At 43.4% G+C, this 14,974-nt stretch overlaps 1 long non-coding RNA gene across 1 annotated transcript in view; it reads left to right on the top strand.

The window, feature by feature from the left end:
- Positions 1–14,974, top strand: part of LOC132767555 (uncharacterized) — a 30,035-nt gene that overhangs the window by 2,939 nt on the left and 12,122 nt on the right. The window contains exons 2-3 of the long non-coding RNA XR_009630653.2: positions 7,507–7,584; positions 10,022–10,192. This is a non-coding gene — a long non-coding RNA (uncharacterized lncRNA). The remainder of the gene's footprint in view (positions 1–7,506; positions 7,585–10,021; positions 10,193–14,974) is intronic.

Raw genomic sequence — 14,974 nt, 5'->3', positions numbered from 1 at the left:
CGCCGTTACTTTCCCGCTGGAGTGGTACATATTGATCTATGCACCGAAGAGCCAGGGTTGTCCATAGACACCTCTAAAGGTCATGTGGCCAGTATGACTACATGGAGCGCCGTTACCTTCCCGCTGGTACCTATTCATCTACTCACCGAAGAGCCGGCGTTGTCCATAGGCAAGGTAATGTGGCCGGCATGACTACATGGACCACTGTTACCTTCCTGCTGGAGTGGTACCTATTGATCTACTCACATTTGCATATTTTCAAACAGGTAAACTGGCAGAAGTTGGGGCTGACACCCAAAGCTCACGCCGCTCTCCAGATTCGAACCTGCGACCTTTTGGTCAACAAGCTCAGCAACTCAGCGGTTTAACCCACTACGCCACCGGGAGCTCCAGTTAGAGTCATAGAATCACATTATCCTAGAGTTGGAAGAGACCTCAGGAGCCATCCAATTCAACCTCTTACCAAGGAAGCAGGGAAATCGCATTCAAAGCACCCCTGACAGATGGCTACCCAGCCTCTGTTTAAAAACCTCCAAAGAAAGAGCTGCCACTACCCCCCTAGGCAGAGAGTTCCACTGCTGAACAGCTCTCTGAGGGCTCTTCCACACAACCCTGTATCCCAGAATATCAAAGCAGAAAATACCACATTATCTGAGTGTGCTCTCAGGGCCCTTCCACACAGTCCTGTATCTCATAATATCAAAGCAGAAAATCCCACATTATCTGAGTTTGAACTCAGATAACCCAGGTCAAAGCAGTTATTCTGGGATTTTTAGCCTTGTTATTCTGGGATATAGGACTGTGTGGAAGTGTTCACTGTTAGGAAGTTCTTCCTAATGTTCAGGTGGAATCTCCTTTCCTGTAGTTTGAAGTCACTGCTCCACGTCGTAGTCTCCAGGGAAGCAGAGTCTGTCAAAAACTTCTCAGTTTGGCAGAATCAGATAAAGTATCTGACCTTGTTAAAGAAAACAAATTGATACAAAGCTTTCAAGAGAATTGGCAGCCATTTCCACACTGCCCCTATATCCCAGGATCTGATCCCAAATTATCTTGTTATCCCAGATTATCTGCCAGTGGAGACTCATCTAATCCAGTTTAAAGCAGACAACCTGGAATCAGATCCTGCAATATAAGACAGTGTGGAAAGGGCCTATATATGTAACATTTTTTTTGTTGGGTTAAAAATTTCATTTTTCACTTGGTTCTATCATAAGAACACAGAAAAAGCTTATGAAACTCCAAAAAACTTTTGTTTTTGTGGGACACTCTGCATCACATTTTGCTCTAGGGCCCTTCCACACAGCCCTATAACCCTGAATATCAGGCAGAAAATCCCACAATATTTGAGTGTGGACTCAGGGCCCTTCCACACAGCCCTATATCCCAGAATATCAAGGCAGAAAATCCTACAATATCTACTTTGAACTGGGTTACCTGAGTCCACACTGCCATATATCCCAGTTCAAAGCAGAAAATGTGGGAATTTATTCAGCTCTCTGGAAGGGGCCCTGGTTTTTTCAACGAATACCTCATAAAATCTCAACCAATTCAAGTTTGTGGCAGTTTCTGGAGGATAACAGCTACTTTAAAGGAAGTACCGCACAATTAAACAGGAAATAACCCTTTCAAACCAGGAAGATACATTTTATCAAATGTTGTTACATAGTATAACAATATTGTTACCTGCCTCTCCTTGTGGATACAGCAGGATGAAAACGGAGAGATGAAACACAACACTATTATAATACATATAACACAATGCATAGGAACCCCTGGTGGTACAGCCAGTCAAACTGCTGAACTTCTGAACTTAATGACTGAAAGGTCAGCAGTTCAAATCCAGTGATGGGATGAGCTCCCGCTGTTAGCCCCAGCGTCTGCCAACCTAGCAGTTTGAAAATATGCAAATGTGAGTAAATCAATAGGTACCATTTCAGCAGGAAGGGAATGACACTCCATGCAGTCATGCTGACCACATGACCTTAGAGGCATCTATGGACAACACCAACTCTTCAGCTTAGAAATGGAGATGAGCAACACTCCCCAGACTCAGACACAACTAGATTTAATGTCAAGGGGAAACCTTTACCTTTAACAGAATACACATGTAATAATCACAATAATAAATATATAGCTAATAATAAACACATAATAACTTAATAATAAATACCTACATAATAACAATAATAAATGGGTCCACACTGCTATATAATGCAGAGGCGCTACATTTCAATACACTTCACTTTCTGAAGGAAACTTTTACACTTTGAGGCCTTCAGCATCAGCAAAAGAAGCCGAGGGCCAGGCATTTTTCCCACAACCCCTTCTTTTGTTAAAAACTCAACCAAGGGGAAGTCCTCCCATCCCTCCAAGAGTGATGTCAGCGGTTGCCAGGGTAACAAGTGGAAATTATTTGGGGGGTGGTGAGGTTGGAAGTAGTTCTCTTGACCTGCTCTATTAACTCTGCTATCTATTTATTGTGTCAGAAGCGAATTGAGGATACAGTTATAATGTATTAAACAAAATACAAACAAAGTTAAAAACTTGATATCATACTAGATTTCTTTTGACCAGAAGCTGGCCACTCGGAGTGCCTCTGGTGTTGCTGTAAGAAGGTCCTGCAATGTGTATGTGGCAGTGCTCAGGCTGCATTGTAGAATGTTTGCTTTTCTCCACACGCGCATGTTGTGGACTCCACTTTGTAGCCCCATTTCTTAAGACTGGCTTTGCATTTCGTAGTGCCAGAGCACAGCCTGCTCAGTGCCTTTCAAGTCGCCCAGTCTACTGTATGCCCGGGGGGGGGGGGGGGAGTTTCTGATTCAGTTTCTGCCACTGATTGAGGTTTCGGGTTTTAGCCTGCCACTTTTGGACTCTTGAAGTATGGAACCCTGTGCAGACGGTCAGTCAATGTGCAGTCATTGAATTATTGACAGCATAGGTATCACCCCAAAGGAGATTGCAAGCTGTTTATGGTGATTGTATTGATGTGAGTACTGTACGTCGTTCGGTGAATAAGTTTAAAGATGTTGAGGTGGGAACATCTGACTTGAGTGACAAACAAAGAGTTGGACGTCCTGTGACAGCAACCACTGAGTTTCCCAAGCAAAAGGTTGACAGATTGATTCAGGACGATCGTCGTATCACTCAGAGAGAAATTTCAAGCATAATAGGCATTTCGCAAGCATAGGATGCTTGCCATAGATGCAGGCAAAACGTCAGGAGAGAATGCCTCTAGAACATGGCCATAGAGCCCGAAAAAAACCTACAGCAACCCAGTGAATAGTGGTAGTTAAAGAGCACATTCTAAGGATTATTTCTGCGTTTGATTTATTAAAATATTCCCATCCAAACCCAAGTAACGCAGGTGGAGGCATTACTTTTCATTCAACCCTCGTAGTATGAGTTCTAGTTGGGTTGTTGGGACATTAAGGGCCACTAATTGCATTGAAACTGATTTCCAATCAAAAGCACAAAGGTGCACTTAGTTTGAGAAAGCCATAAAAAGGCCATTTTGCCACCCAGTGAGCCCAACTTTGTCAAACTTTCCGCCCCGCCCCCTGCTTGAGGCATTTCCTGGCTCCATGATGGGTTTCTTTTCATTGTGCCCATTGAGCAGGCCTCCCCTGGGTTTCCCCAACCTATTATGAGGCCCATCCCCCCTCCCCCCAATAGGGACTGAGAAGGGGCGCCCCGCCAGGCTTCTACTCATGGAACGTGACAGCGGAAGTCCCGCCTCCTCTTTCAGGTTGAGCCCCGCCCCTCTGGAGGCTCTCCTTCTCTCCCCGGAGCCAGACCAAGGCAGTCCTTGGGAGCCCCGCGCGAGACGGGTCCTGCTTCCGCCTAGTGTCCTCGTGCCCTCGGGCACCACAGGAGTGGCCTCTTGCACGTCTCCTCGTGGGCCTCCTTGTGTTTGCACCAATGGCAGCCTGCTGCATCGTTTAGTAACCAAAACAATGCTTTATGTCGCCCTGCATTATTTTTAACCAAGCTGCCCTCTGCAAAGGATTGTTTTATTTTTGTACCATGCATGACAAGTATCTCTTTGGTTGAAAAAAATCTGGCTACTATTGTTAAAAAAAAGTAAAATTAGGAAATAAAGAACAACACTCAGAAAACAGGGGAATTCCAGACAAGAAACAACCAGGGCCAGCGAACACCTCCCAACAAAGGATCCCCCAGGCAGGAAGCAGCCAAGGTTTGAAGCTGAAAGGCAATTCAGTGCTAATTAAGGTGGTCAATTGCAACATTCATCCTTGCCACAAACAGACAAGAGCTCTTTCTCCAATCCTAGACATTCCATGGATATATAAATCTCACTTGCCTAGTTTTCAGCAGACCTCATTACTGTTGAGCATGGGGAATTCCAGTCAGGAAACAATCAGGGCCAGCTAACACCTCCCCACGGAGCCCCTGGTGGCACAGTGGGTTAAACCCTTGTGCTGGCAGGACTGAAAACCCGACAGGTCACAGGTTCGAATCAGGAGAGAGGCGGACAAGCTCCCTCTATCAGCTCCAGCTCCTCATGCGGGGACATGAGAAAAGCCTCCCACAAGGATGATAAAACATCTTGAGAAGCGACTTGTAGTTTCTCAAGTCACTCCTGACACGACACACAAACAACACCTCCTAACAAAGGATCCCCCAGGCAGCAACCAGCCAGGCTTTGAAGCTGCAAAGCCATTCAATGCTAATCAAGGTAGACAATTGCAACATTCACACCGGCCTCAAGCAGACAAAAGTTCTTTCTCCCACCCTGGACATTCCACAGATATATAAACCCAACTTGCCTAGTTTCCAACAGACCTCACAAGCTCTGAGGATGCCTGCCATAGATGTGGGCAAAACGTAAGAAGAGAATGCTTGTGGAAGATGGCCAGACAGCTGCTTTGAGTCCTGCTGCGGGGGTAAGAAGGGTGGGATATAAATGTAGTAAATAAATATAAATAAATAAATAATAAAATACCCTGGGGTAAATTGGCTGAAGTTCAGACGCAGATTAGGAGTCTTTTTAACTTTATATAGATTGGATATTGTTTTCTTTTTCGTTTTTTTCTTTTCTTAATTTGTCCCCCCCCCCCCATATACACTATAAAACAATAAAAATTATTTTAAAAGCTTTATATAGATTGGGTATCTGATACTGACAAATGTTAAGGAGCACTAGCACCATTCAGACTTGCTTTCCCCTAGAAGCAGTGAGATAATTTCAACTCAGATGCCATTTTTGGTCTGCATTGCCAGTGCGGTGTAGTGATTTGAGCACTGAACTGTGACTCTGAAGACTAGGGTTCAAATTCCCTCTTTACCATGGAAACCCACTGGGTAACCCTAGGCCCCCTCTACACAGCCATATAATCAAGTTGATCAAATCAGATAATCCACATTATCTGCTTTGAACTGGATTATCTGAGTCTACACTGCCATATAATCGAGTTCAAAGCAGATAATCTGGATTTTATATGGCAGTGTAGAAGAGGCCCCAATAATATCACACTTTCTCAGCCTCAGAGGAAAGCAAAGGCAAACCATCTCTAAACCAATCTTGCCGAGAAAAGCATCCTAATCGGAAACTATTTGAAGGCATATGTATAACAAGAAAAGAAGCTTGGCTAATGGAAATGTGTACAGGCATTCATAACAGCGTTAGGCTCTCTTTGGGTAACAATTATTATATGGAAGTGGTCTTTGTCTTCATTAAAATATAAGCAATATTTTTAAAGCCTTCCTACATGACTCTTGTTTTGCTTCAACTGCTCTTGAAAAACTGCAACATATCAGTAATTTTTTAAGTCCTGAGAAGTTCAGACTAGTGCTTAAAAATTAAAGGAGATTTAGTAAAGATTTAGCATATTCACTTCTATGGTGATGATGATTATGATGATGATTAGAAACATAAGATGAGTCCACAGCAGCCAAGATCACTCTGCTGTCTGTCTGTTGTATTGGATCACATGTTGGATGCTTCCCAAGTGTCTTAAGACTGTGTGATGTATCGGCGAATAATGCGTGCAGATCCCATTAGGGTGGCCTTTTGCACCTGGCAGATGGTAATCTTGTCAGTGCTGATTGTGTTTAAGTGCAGGCCAAGGTCTTTAGGCACTGCACCCAGTGTACCGATCACCACTGGGACCACCTTGACTGGTTTGTGCCAAAGTCTTTGCAGTTCGATCTTTAAATCCTCATATAGTCTCAGCTTTTCCAGTTGTTTATCTTCAATCCTGCTGCTGCTGTTGTTATTATTATTATTATTGCCTCCCTGGTGGCGCAGTGGGTTATACCACTGAGCTGCTGAACCCGCGGTCCAAAAGGTTGGTGGTTTAGATCCAGGGAGTGGAGTGAGCTTCTGCTGTTAGCTCCAGCTTCTGCCAACCTAGCAGTTTGAAAACATGCAAATGTGAGTAGATCAATAGTTACCACTTTTGCAGGAAACAAACTGTGCTCCGTGCAGTCATGCCAGCCACATGACCTTGGAGGTGAAATGAAGATGAGCACCACCCCTCAGAGACAGACTTCACTAGACTTATTGTCAAGGAGAATTCTTTACCTTTACTTATTATTATTATTATTATTATTATTATTATTGCCCTGCTTTTTCTCTCCACAAGGCAATTCAAAGTGTGCCATACATAAAAAGTTCTAGTCTGTAATTGCCATCACCCCCTGCCAGCAGAACCAAGGGGCTGTTGTAGAGTATACATATTTGAATGGCCCGACATTTGGGGATATCAATCTATATATATAAAAAATGCTCTGTTCATTTTGAGTGACATCATAAACTCAAAAACTGCTAGACGAATTGCCACAAAATTTGGCCACAAGACACCTATTAACCCAAGGAGTGACCATCACTAAAATAAATGCCATTTGGGAGTTGTAGTTGCTGGAATTTATAGTTAACCTACAATCAAAGAGCATTCTGAACTCCACCAACGATAGAAGTTAACCAAACTTGGCACACAGTAGGGTTTGGTGGGCATTGACCTTGAGTTCTGGATTTATTGTTCATCTCCATCCAGAGACTACTGTGGGTTCAAACAATGATGGATCTAGACCAAACTTGGCATGAATACTCAGTATGCCCAAATATGAACACAGATGGAGTTTGGGGGAAAATAGACCTTGACATCTGGGAATTGCAGTTACTTTATCTTCCAGATCACCAGTCTGGGCCACAGCAACGCGTGGTAGAGGATGGCTAGTAATCTCTAAAACACATTTTAAAGGCAAGGAGTATTGTTACCTACAAAATAGTATGTTTCACCTCTGGTAGATGACTATTTAAAAAAAAGCTAACTGGAACATGGGATCTAGAGTGATCGTTGCCTGTTGCAGGCCTTGCCTTGTGCTCCATATACTGATATCCATTTCCCCCAAATGTCAATTTTAGACAATACACCTGGTCTCCCCATGTGTTATTTTGAGCAGTACTAGAGCATTTTATTAAGAAATCTATCATTAAAGTATGTTAGCCTTTGCAGTAAAACCCACTGTTATTTTGCAAAACAGGATTGAAGGGCAGAGGAGTTTGCAAGGGGAGATGGAGGATACCAAGAGACTCTGAAGAAAGTTCATTTGGCTCAGGAGGTAATCCGATTCTATTCACCCAGCTGCTATTCCCACCAGTATTGAAGGACCAAGGCACTAAGTTTAGCCCTGACTGGGGTTATAACCTTTAAGGAAAGGCCAGGGGTATGATTTATAATTTGAAACCAAAAAGATGTTGAGTAGGATTCTGATAAACCAGGGCATATTGCTTATGGACCACATTCAGTTTAGTACTAGGCCCCAGGCTGTTCAAGGCTAGTATAAACGAAAGTGAACAGAAAGTTTAGAATGAGACAGTTGGAGCATTTGCACAACCAGAGCCCTCTGTTTGATGAGCAAACAATTGCCAGCAAGGACTCTGTGCTGGGGACAGAGGACAAGATGAGAGAACAACACCAGTTGCTAAATGTTTCCCTAAGTTCACCAGGGCCTTGTTTACTCTGGTACTTTGTAAAGGGAATGGACAGCATTTATCTCAGGAGGACCACAATGGTCAGAGGCAAAGGAAACTGCCTTATACAGAGTCAGACCGTTAACACACTTATCTTACTACCTGAATGGAAATGTTCCTTTCTCATGCCTTCTAATGGATGCCAGGTAGTTAGTCTGGGTGTATGCTCTGCAGAGATGAGAGCCAGCTAGGTATGGATTTTGCTCATGCCTTAGACAGTGGTTCCCGACCTGTGGTCTATGGACCACCAGTGGTCCGCAAGAACTAAAATATGGTCCATGGTCTTACCATTACTACACCATTGCAACGAGAGCGACTGGTCTCACAAAACCCTCTTATAGTGTCGAGGCTTATTAAATGTTTTTTTTTTGGGGGGGGGTGTGGGCAAGCAGATAGTGACTACTGGATGGCATATGTTCTGTATTAGAAACTAGAGCCAAGCAATGTGGTCTATCCAATGCCTTTTTCTGAATCAGCACCCCAAATAACCAAACCAAATCTAAAGTTGACCAAAACCTGATTCATAACCCTTTTGGTACTAATGTTGGCGAGTGGTCCCTGGTCAAGTGGTCCCTGGCCAAAAAAAAGTTGGGAACCACTGTCTTAGCATACCCTATGGTGCAAAGAATGTAAAATTTGCTGCCCATTTACACTGGACCAGAGTCATCCACCAGAAGTCTAAGTACAACATCACTAAAACCTTCATATGGCAGATGGCCAGCCCATGTTGTTGTCCCTTTTCCATCTCCCTCAAATCCAAACATGCTCTTTGTCCTGATGACACACTTTTCTCTTTGTTCTAAAATGTACTCTAGAGTACAGAAACGTCATGGCCTATGTTATCACTATTTCCAACAACTGACTCATAAAATTTGGAGGTGTCCTGAAGATGATCTCACTCAGACTGGATTACAAAAAGGCAGGAAGGGATTTCTAACATTTGCTGCAACAAATCATCTCATCGCACTAGAGAATGAGTCCATTTTAAATCCAGTTGCTGCCTCCTGCAGAATTCTGGGATTTGTAGTTTGGGAAGGAGCCTTTAACAGCCTCACTATGATTCTGTCTTGCCCATCTATTCAACTTAATACTATTATGACTGATATAGAACATCCTGTGTCAGAAATGGTGTTGGGTTTGGAACTACCAAGAAAGGCACACTTCTCAAGTATAAAGATGTATTGCTGAACACCAAAATCAAGAAGTACTGAAGATAGCTGGGGAGAAGGATGGGCAGTTCCTTCAAATTGTGCTGGAGAAGAGACTACTGAAAAGGGGAATGAGTGGATTTGGAGCACTTCAATCCTGAACTCTCACTAAAAACTGAGGTTATCATACTTGAGCTGCATGACTTGTTGGAAAGGGTGAGAAAAGAGGAAGGTCTGAGTAAAGTTTCACCCAAGGAAATTACAGCCCTGAGGGCCCTTCCAACTGGCCCTATACCCCAGGATCTGATCCCAGGTTTTCTTTTTATCTCAGATTATCTGGCAATGTAGACTCATATAATCCAGTTTAAAGCAGAAAACCTGGGATCAAATCCTGGCATACAGGGCCTGTTTGGAAGGGCCTTGAGTTTGCAGGCCCTGAGCACAAGATCTCTTAGGTCTCATTCATAGGGTTGCTGTAAGTCAAAGACAATTTGACAACGCCCAACTATAAAAGAGGGTTACAGTGTCTTATTGTCTAGATGAAATAACTGTTTCAGGTTCACACTTAAACTCTACTTCACAGTGTTTTCATTTGTTGAGAAACAGCTCAATTTCCCAACCAAACTGGATGTCATCTTTTGCAGCTCTGGCACACAATCATGTTTATGTGCCTTTGCGGAAGAGCAGGATTGGGAATGACCTTGTCACACTTCGTTGTAAATTAGTATCTCCTAGTTTGGTCAGACAGAAAGCCTTGTTTATGGCTGTTTATCTCTATTTCCCCAAGTAAATGCTATTAACGACATCTTGTCTTGGCTTCACTTTGTCATCTCTACTTTGTTTATAAAAATCATGCAATAAAAAGCCCTTTTTATAGCTGCCTTCCACCTGGAAACCGGTGCCCGCACTGTGGGAGAAGATGCAGATCAAGAATAGTGCTCCACAGCCACCTACGGACCCACCACCAGGTCACTACACTTGGAGGTCCATCATCCTCAGACTATGAGGGATTGCCTAAGAGAAGAGATAAGAAGAACATCTCCAGCAGGTAGCTATCTAGCCTTTTTCTAAAAACATTCCAAGAAGGGTGTCGAACTTATTTTCAAGGGCCACATCAGTCTTACGGTTGCCTTCAAAGGGCTGCTGAATCCAGATACAGAGGGCCAATTATAATATTTTTACATAGTAGTCGGTGCTCTTTAGTTTTTACCGTTTGGGTCTTCAAAGGTTATTGAACAATTGATTATTCACTATGTGGACTGCAGATAATGGGAACTGCAACATAACTTTTATGTTCCAGTTGCCTATGATGAACAAATCCTGTTTAGGAGAACATTCAATTCCCCCCTCAGCTCCAGCATAGAATCTTTTGGTTACTTCTTCTGCCTCTGTAGTTGAAGCCTAAACATAGATTATGGCTATAGTTAAGTTTTCCCTGTAATCTTATAGATAGTATTCAGTTAAATATTCAGGGCATTCTGGTCCAAATGGTATTACTTGGTTTTAACGACTTTCACCTGTCAGAGAATGGAGGCAACATTCAGAAAGTACTTAGCACCATTCAATTGCCCAAATAACAAAGGAAAATGATTTGGGGAAGATGTCTGCGAGAAGGCACTCAGGAGAGAGTGGTATCATGTCTGAGCTTGTTGTCTCTGCAGCCAGGAATGAAGAGAGAGGAAACTGAAATCCAAAGCAAGTATATAAAACAGGGTGTGAGAGGTCCGTCCCATTAGATATTGTGCTGCAGCCTTTCCTGGTTATTAGGCCTGTTGGCTGGGACCAGCAGGATGAGAGTCCAGCAGTGTCTCAAAGGCTACAGACCACTATTATAATGCAAACAAAAAGATGAATAAAGACGGTCAAACCAGCCGTCTTCCTGAATATGTCAGCTTACCTGGCATTTACATAGCCAGAGTATACCTGCACCAAGATGGTATAAGCATGATTGTTTTGCATATGGGATAGCCAACGCCTCCTGTCTTGCCGCTGGCTACAGCAGTGAAAGGGTAACTTACTTTATCTTAGTGGCACGGTCAACCTCCTTCCATGTCTTATGATTCATGAAGGAGGAGAGGAGGAAAAGGGGGCTCAGGGCATCCCTATTGGGCCACATCCCTATTGGAAATGGCATTTTGGATGACAGTTCCAGGCTACATTATTGGGCTGCGTAGGACTGCCTTCAGATGCCCAACCCTTTTCCTGATCAAAAGGCGAGGCAGCGCAAATATTTGTAGTATTGTATATTTAAGAACTTCCGCCACATTTTTAATTTCTACCACTAGGCTTAAGGGGGATAGGCTAAGCCAAGCTCCAGTAATCTCATAGTAACTGTTGCCACTTGTGGTTTGCTCACGGTTATTTTTAGGATCATTGTATTATTATTTTTAGGGATGGGTGGGAATTATGCAGCTACCCAATTGTTGCTGCACTGTAGCTCCCATCTGCAAAATAGCTAACGATTGCATAAATAAAGCATTGCATAAATAAATAAGTTTTAAACTGATAAAATACAGGGATCACAAGCAGCTAAATAACTTTAGACCAAAAACGAAACAGTGACTGCATTGGGTTGTTGTAGGTTTTTTAGGGCTATATGGCCATGTTCTAGAGGCCTGCATCTATGGCAAGCATCCTCAGAGGTAGTGAGGTCTGTTGGAACTAGGAAAATGGGTTTATATATCTGTGGAATGACCAGGGTGGGACAAAGAACTCTTGTCTGCTGGAGCTAGGTGTGAATGTTTCAACTGACCACCTTGATTAGCATTTGATGGTCTGGTAGTGCCTGGGGCAATCTTTTGTTGAGAGGTGATTAGATGTCCCAGATTGTTTTTCTTCTGGTTTTTTTGCTGTTGTAATTTTAGAGTTTTTTTAATACAGATTTTGTTCATTTTCATGGTTTCCTCCTTTCTGTTGAAATTGTCCACATGCTTGTGGATTTCAATGGCTTCTCTGTGTAGTCTGACATGGTGGTGGTTGTTGGTGTGTTCCAGCATTTCTGTGTTCTCAAATAATATGCTGTATCCAGGTTGGTTCACCAGGTGCTCTGGTATGGCTGACTTCTCTGGTTGAAGTAGTCTGCAGTGCCTTTCATGTTCCTTGATTCGTGTTTGGGCATTGCTGCATTTGGTGGTCCCTATGTAGACTTGTCCACAGCTGCATGGTATACGGTAGACTCCTGCAGAGGTGAGAGGATCCCTCTTGTCCTTTGCTGAACGTAGCATTTGTTGGATTTTCTTGGTGGGTCTGTAGATAGTTTGTATGTTGTGTTTCCCCATCAACTTCCCTGTGAGGTCAGTGGTTCCCTTGATGTATGGCAAAAACACTTTTCCTCTGGGTGGACTGCATTGTTTGTAGCTTTAAACAGTTCTTCCTCTGTGCATGAGTCAGGACACTGTAGGCAAATTTGAGTTCCTTTAAACCTGTGGTTCTCAACCTGTGGGTCCCCAGATGTTTTGGCCTTCAACTCCCAGAAATCCTAACAGCTGGTAAACTGGCTGGGATTTCTGGGAGTTGTAGGCCAAAACACCTGGAGACCCACAGGTTGAGAACCGCAAATTCTGTTTACCTGGTAAATAACACCTTTGTGTCACCAGGGTATACGTCTTTGTTTTGCAAAGACGTATTTTTTTGCAATCTTGTTAGCTAGAGAAAAAAACTGATGAGGACACTTCTCTCACTGAAGATTTTGGTTGGCACAAAAGATGGAGCACTTCTTTCATTCAGTTCAGTAGTCTTCTCACACTGGGAATACAGAATTACACGAAGAGAGCCCCAATGCTGCAGAGATCTTAAATGACAAAGGAAATCCTCTGAATGAAGGATGTGATTAGAAGGTTCTTCTCGACTGAAACCCGAATCTGCTCTTTATGAGAGACAACAGCATTTCTCTTGCTGGCAAACATTCTGACCATTAAGGAAGATTGAGGCTGAATAAGCTTCTGCAAAACCCCTTCTGCTTGCATGAGAACCTGCATGGAGACTTTGAGATTTACCCTGGAGAACCCTCTTGCGGCCATACTGAGAAAAGCATTATGCTGTAAGAAGTTGTTTTAATTGTGCCATCAAAGTTTGCATATCTTCCTCCACAGCAGCTCCCCTAGAGACTTTTTGCTTGGTTGGGGGATGGGGAGGAGGGAGGCCGCAGTGTTCAGGAAGCTCAAAATGGCAGGCCCTGCAGCCGCCAGCAAAATGGCAGTCAGCAACACTGCTGACGGTGGGAAAAAAGAAACAGGAAAAATCAATCACTAATGGCTGATGAGACCAGAGGAGCTTGCCTGGGAACCTGCAGAGGGGAATTAGAAAGGAAGTTCCTTGCAAAGCACTGGGACCCCCCAGGGGGAAGGGAATGAAATCTGATCACAAATTTATTTATTTATCTACTATACTGCCATTCTCAGTCCGAGGGCAACTCAGGGCAGTTTACAAACAGCACAATTTGATGCCCGCAACAACATAAAAACAATTAAAACATTCAACATAAGTAAAGTTCAATAAATAATAAAACAGTAAAAATATATAACCTCCGCATCTCATTACTAAAATCATTATCCAATCACGTTGTCCAGTCATTCCGAAGATCAGAGCTTGTCTTCTACACTGCATTTGGGAAAGCTTCTTCAAAAAGTCCGGCCTCCCAACAATCCGAGACCATAAACCATTTTCCAGAAGCATCCTCTCCTGACGTTTCACCTGCATCTATGGCAGGTATTGTCAGAGGTTGTGAGGTCTGTTGGAAACTAGGAAAATGGGGTTTATATATCTGTGGAAAGTCCAGGGTGGGAGAAAGAGCTCTTGTCTGTTCGAGGCATGTGTGAATGTTGCAATTGGCCGCCTTGATTAGCATTGAATAGCCTTGCAGTTTCAAGGTCTGGCTTCTTATTGCCTGGGAGAATCCTTTGTTGGGAGAAGATTAGCTGTCCCTGATTATTTCTTGTCTGGAATTCCCGTTTTTGAGTGTTGTTCTTTATTTACTGTTATGATTTTAGAGGTTTATTTTTAATACTAGTAGCCAGATTTGGTTCATTTTCATGGTTTCTTCCATTCTGTTGAAATTGTCCTAGTTTCCAACAGACCTCACAATCTCTGAGGATGCCTGCCATAGATGTAGGCAAAACATCAGGAGAGAATGCTTCTGGAACATAGCCATATAGCCCGGAAAACTCACAATCCAGTGATTCCAGCCATGAAAGCCTTCGACAATGCATAGACTGTGAACCAGACCACTGCTTTAAAAGTTTGGAGACCCCTTCTCTATATCCCCACTGGGTGTTGAGACAGCATACGAAGAACGGAGTGGGCATGCCATCCCGCGTTGTTTGTGGAAAGGACTTCAGTGACAGGAGACCAAGCTTTCTGTATTGAATGGGTGCCCCAAGCTGGTTTTATCTATAAGAGTACCTATAACCAGTTGCATGGTTTGGGGCAGGCTTATTTTACATTTTGATCAGTACATAACTGTTCTCAACCACCAAAAGGTAAGATGAGGAGAAAAGGTAAACAGGTGGTATCGCAGTGGGTTAAACCCTTGTGCCGGCAGGACTGAAGACTGACAGGTTGGAGGTTCGAATCCAGGGAGAGCGTGGATGAGCTCCCTCTGTCAGCTCTGGCTCCCCATGCGGGGACATGAGAGAAGCCTCCTACAAGGATGGTTAACCATCTGGGTGTCCCCTGGGCAACGTCCTTGCAGACGGCCAATTATCTCACACCAGAAGCGACTTGCAGTTTCTCAAGTCGCTCCTGACATGAAAAAAAAAATGTTGTTCTGAAGTAAATATGAATGGAAATGGGGTCAGCAATAGTGTGTGTTACTACAGGTCCCAATTTGGTT

Source organism: Anolis sagrei, chromosome 2 (genome assembly GCF_037176765.1).
Source record: "Anolis sagrei isolate rAnoSag1 chromosome 2, rAnoSag1.mat, whole genome shotgun sequence".
Classification (NCBI taxonomy): Eukaryota; Metazoa; Chordata; class Lepidosauria; order Squamata; family Dactyloidae; genus Anolis; species Anolis sagrei.
Note: the sequence above shows the minus strand (reverse complement) of the source record. Positions and strands in the feature narration are given on the sequence as shown.